Below are 6,000 nucleotides of genomic sequence, written 5' to 3' on the forward strand. Positions count from 1 at the left end.
TTGCTAGATGGGTCCTGGGCAATGTGATGACATATCTGGTGTAGAAAAGTACTTTTGGGGGTCTAAGATGTACCTGTGTTTGACTGCTGAACTTCAGATTTTTTCGGAAGGAGTTTGTGGACAAAAAAACAATCAAGTACACAGGCAGAAATTTTGTGCATTAAAGTAACATCCACTTTTCTTCGCTGAGTGAAACATTAATTTCAGAGTTATATTTTGCACTTTGCTATTACATCATCTGGAGAAAAACAAAATCATGGCATCATTTTACACACATTTTCCTAATTTAGCCTGACACTTTGAGCTTCTTTGGAGACCCTGTCTTGAATTCAAAACAAACTTCTGTGGGTTTGAACCGTGCCTAGAAACATGACTAATGATGTACTTGCTGCAGTCCACGGGGAAGATGAGGTAAGATCAGCCATTGCCTTAATGAAACATATTTTTTTCTGTATATGAAATTTATAGTGCATATGAACAATTAGCTTGTTTTTCATTTACAACATTCTGCCAAAGAAAACATCTCACTTGAGATTTTGCTTTATGATTTCTGACAGGTCATATTGTATAACTGTGAACTTTATCTGCTTTTGGCAAGGAAACACACCATGCTAAGAGCGCTACCACTGAGCAGAGAGGAAATAACAGACTGAAAATCTGGACCACAAAAGCACAGGGAATCCCATCGACGTCGCTCATGACTCTCAGGAACTGCTGGGGGAGGGGAGAGCTGTTGGTCAAAAGCTAATGACGGAAAAGAGTGAAATAGTGCCTTTACACTCCTATTACTGGCCACACAAGGATAACTCCTATATGTAATGTTTGTAAATTAAGTAACCTCCTAGCATACAGAATCCTGCATTTCCTCCAGTTATGGGCATGCTAAATGAAGTTTTTATCAAAGTTTCAACCCTAGTTTCATTAATGAATTTTAAGTACCAAGTCCAAGACACGATAAACCTGGCATCATCACACAGTTAATGTTTAGCATGGATTTCTAAAAAAGTTCCACTGGTTTGAGTTATCACTGGGGAATGCTTAATCCCATTATTTGCATTCAATGATGATCTTGGAAGTCATTAACTTTTGGAGTAAATTCATATGTGGATCTGAATGCAGGATTTTTTGGGAGGATTCCTCATCATAGCATGCCAGAGAAAATGCATATTTTGCATCATAAAAAATGCATAAAATAGAAACGAAGTAAGAAAATTTGGAGACATCACGGACTAATCTGAACTAAATAAAATATTATCATCTTTACACATTAAATTTCATCCTTATCTTAAATGCCCATGCAATGCACTGATAGCATTCAAAGTGGGTTCAGGAATTTTTGGTCAAGCGTCTAATATAATCCAATCCAAAATACAGTCTGGAAGGAGGTATTGTATTATTGTTGAATGGTATCTTAATTTGTTGTACTTTAAGATCTCAAGATCACCGTGCAAACCTGGTCAGGGTTATAGTCTGCATTTTGAGTTTGCCTCATAGCAGCAAAGGCTTAAAGCTCAAAGCTGTCAAGAGAAATAAAACAAAGAGTGTTAAACAGCTGTGCAGTGTTTAGAGCTTCTGTTCCACAGGAAAACACAATTGTAGCATCAGTCATAACAGATTTTATAAACTTCTATTAAGACAATTTGTTCTTGGTATTTAAAGTAGCAATATAAAACATTTTAATGTGTTTGTAAGTTCACACTGTCCCTAGGTTTGTAGGTTCCAAAAATACAGAAACGATGCTTAGTGTTACATGGAGGAAAGACCATTCCTTTTAATTTTGGGAAATGTAAAATTTCCTATTGTACAGTATAGGCTAAAAGTGTTATCCCATTCACAATGTAGTCAGTATGAAAGAGTTAATATCCTTATTTTATCATGCATGGAAGCTCTTCTGCAAGCCAAAGCTCATGAAAACTAGGGCATTTCACAATATTTGGGTTGGCCCAGGTAATGAAAGGTGCTGGACTTCAATGTGATGAGCTGCTTTGAAGAAGAATGATGAATATCCTCAGGTCTGCTGCCAGGTTGTAAATCAGAAACAGTGAACAAGGTCAAATGTATAGTGAGTTCATGCACTGCTGAAACCCCTCCAGAAACAAAATGTACTGACAACGTTTTTCAGTGATGTTTCAGTAAAACGAAGAGAATAAACTAATCACCGGATGTCAGAGTTCTTGTTTACCAGATCTCCTGTGTCCACCTGCCAGTGTTGGATAAAATATGCAGAAAGTGGTTCATTCTTTTGATCCTTGTGCACAAAGCCAACTATGACATTTGGGGGAAAAAAAAACCCCCATGAGATTACAGCTGCCTTTGGTCAAACTAGTCAAAAAGTTTTGTTTTACTTTTTCTTTTTCACGTGTAGATACTAAATGCCAATTCAGTGCTAAAAGAATCTATGAATGTCACAACAACATCTCTGAAAAACATTTATTACATTATTACATTATTAAGTGAACTGCATTGAAATTTAGAAAAAAAAAAATCCAGATTTTTCTCTGAATAGGACAAAATGAACTGCCCATAAACACACTTAATTTGCAATTCCAAGGAACTGTGTGTGTTTTTGTGTGTGAAATACTTGTATATCCTCAGGTTGTCTAATTGCCACCTAATCATTACAATGATTTGCATGCCCAGTTAGTAATTCTACTATAAATATTCAGTCACGCACATGAAACTGATTAAGGCATAATGAAAACAATGAAAACAACCAAAATGTGCATAAAATATAATATCTGTCTCGCTAACTAGAAAGATTTTTGAAAAAGTAGTATAGTTACAGACCACTGAACTGAAGACCATTTCTTATATAGTTAAGCCCATACATTTTTTAACAACAACAATATTTTCTCAGTTGGTCTCCATATGCCACCACAGTGTATTATAAATCAAACAGCCAAGATGCGCCTGACAAGCAGACTTTCAGTTTCATTTCAATTTATTGTTTAGCAATTACATCCATTTTTATGTCCCTCATTTTCAAAGGCTCAAAATTAATTGGACAAATAAATATAAGTCCAGTCCAGTCCAGTCCAGAATCCATGGGCAAAAATCTAATGATTTCTCTTTTGAGATGCTTTCTTAGGACTTCACTTCATCTCCAGCTGTTGCTGTTTCGTAGATGTCTACCTTCAGTTGTGTCTTGAGTAACTATAGATTATGACCTGCTGGGTTGAAATCTTTGGCATTGCCTTCTTTGCCTTGAGAAACTTTTCGCTTTTCCAGTATATTTGTGGGTCATTATCCATTTACACTGCGAAGTCGCTTCCAGTCAGTTATTATATGCAGTCACATCAGTTAATACAAATCCTTGAATAAAGCTGGAAGTTTTCACTTCAGTCTAATCTTGACTGCCATTTAAAATCCACTGTGGTTGTGTAAAGAGGCAACATTTTTAAAAAAGAAAAAAAAAAAAGAAAAAAACAAGAAAGACGTGTCATTCAGACACAACTGTATTTTGTCAAGCATCAAATACCTCTATTATGTGATTTAGGTCTTTAATCCAGTACCATAAATGTCCTGTAATACCTTATTTTTGAAGTGAGCTATTGCTTCTTTTTTTCTTCTTTTTTTCTTTTTTTTTTTGTGTCCCGTTTGGATCTTTAGCCATCAGAATTGTTGTCTTAAGGCCAAGAAAGATGCCAAGCGGATTTATTTTACCAAGTGGATCATCATGGCCTTGCCATATTGGTCCATTTGATTGACCTTTTGATTGACCTTTATTATAATTATGTATTTATTTTATTTCTGGTTGCTACAAATGGGACAGACATGACTGGGGTATAGGACATTGAGAAAGAATGAAAGAAAGAGAGGGAGAGAAAGAAAAACAGAGGGGAGAAGAGATGGTGAGAAAGGGGGGAAGAAAGAAAGAAAAACAAACAAAACACCTGGATCACCTGTATGGAGAAAAAAAACAGAAGAGAAAGCAAACAAAAAAAAAAAGAGCAACGTAATAAATACAGCACCATCACTAAACTAACTAGCAGTATAACAGTAGATACTAAATATTAAACGCTATTGTGCAGCACGCAAGATAGACAGCGCACGATGTGCTCTGAGGCAGCAGCCAAGAAAGGTGTAGTCCGTGTCTGTGAACACCCGTGTGTACACCTGTGTGCATACCTGTGTGAATCAGCATGCTTGTATTCCAATGGTTTCTCCATGTAACGATCTGCTAGGGAGTGTAGGGAGCCATAGCCCCGTCCACCAGGGTATGAAGCAGGTATGGAGGAGATCCAGGCCCCAGACATCCAGAGGCCCCAGAGTATGAGGACCCGAGGAGGACCACCAAAAGGGGGGGAACCGTGCCACCCTCCTGGGAAGAGCTGAGTAGAGCCCCAAACGAGAGGTCACTTAGCAGCTACAGAGCAGAGGCCAGAGGGGGTTGCAGTGGCGTGCCCGCGGGCTCTGCCGGCAGCCAGCTGTGCCAGAGAGGACCGAGCTTCAGGCCCAGAGGCCAGAGGCCTGAGGGCACCCCAACCCCCGGAAGGGGCCCAGCCGGGCCACAGGCCCCAGGCCCCGCCAATCGGCCACCAGGAGTGAGCCAGTACATACATGAGCGCCCAGCCCCAGTCGACAAGAACCACCAACACACCAACGTCTGAGGGCATCAGCCGCTGGCAGGGAGTGTGGTGAGGGGAGATAGGCCTCCATACTTAGGAGGGCCTGAGATGTACCCAGAGAGGTTGAGTCTAAAACCCAACCTGACATATAGACACAGACGAACAGGGGTGCATTCCCACCCCCATATACACAACCAAATACTCGGCACTCACCCAACGTGTAGACAGACACAAATAGACACTGCACAGACAGTCACACTCCCCAAACAGAGGGGCAAGCCGCTCCTAGACCCAGGAGATGTTACCCTTCTCTCCTATGACTGTAAGGCCTGGTCACTAGTTATTGCTGGTACTACAGTTTATGGTGCAGCAGCTGCTATCATGTTGGCTAATTTGACTGCATCTGTTTTTACTTGTGATATCTTCAATAAAATTTAATATTAGGGACTAATACCAAAAAAGTCAGCAGTAGTTTATGATTTTCTGGTCAGTATTGAGATTATAGAGCAAGGGAACCAAAGGCTGTTTTTCCAGACTTCTGTGCAACCAGTTGCCGCTTGCTTTTCACCTTTCAGGATCAATTTACATGCCAGTAATATTAAACAGTTGAGAATTATTTTGTGGATAGTCTTCAGCTGTACTGAGAGAAGCTCCAAAGAGCTGGCTGTTCAGATTTTCTGGTAAGTAACCTGAATTTTTGTTTAAGCCTGTTTTTGCTAGCCTGAATTAGCATCTGACTTAGCATCTAATGGATTATGGGTATACCTTGCAAATCAAGCTAGCTAGTTAGAACTATTGATAGAACTACTGAGAAACAGAACTTAGGTACATACAGATATCTTATTTTACACATACATACATACACAGGTAGACATTCAGATGTGCTTAAGAAAGTGAAACTGGTCAGAGTTGTTTCTTAAAAATATTGCACTTGTGTACCAAAATTTGTATAGAATTAAAAATGAATAGTATTGCACCAGGTATAGATTGACATAGCGTGTTATTGATTTATTTTGTTTGATGTCAGAGTTCCCAGATGAATTTGGCATAAAAAATATTTCTTGATTGTGTAGTGCTTGCTTTGGACCTAGAACATTTGCCTGAGGGCAAGCATTTAAACAGATGATAGGCATGTTGAGTTGTAGCCTTTAGCTTTCAGTCTACTTTCTGCAGGCAGCTTGATATGTATGCATCATCAAGAGCAGGTAGCTGTGTTTTTGTTAATGTTTTATGCAGTTTTTATGAGTCTCTTTAGATCTCTTTCTTATCCGCAAGAGAGCTGTCATCTTACCATATGTCAATGTCCTTTAAAAATGACAACAACGATAACAGCAATCAACACTTTTCAGCCAAACTGCCAAACTCAAAACTGAGTGATACCACAGTGGCGACAATTTTTTATGCCTTTATTGCTTTTTTATGTTTTATTCAA

This window comes from Copadichromis virginalis, linkage group LG14, assembly GCF_057382275.1.
Source record: "Copadichromis virginalis isolate Kocher_CV1m ecotype Utaka linkage group LG14, C_Virginalis_male_GT1.1, whole genome shotgun sequence".
Classification (NCBI taxonomy): Eukaryota; Metazoa; Chordata; class Actinopteri; order Cichliformes; family Cichlidae; genus Copadichromis; species Copadichromis virginalis.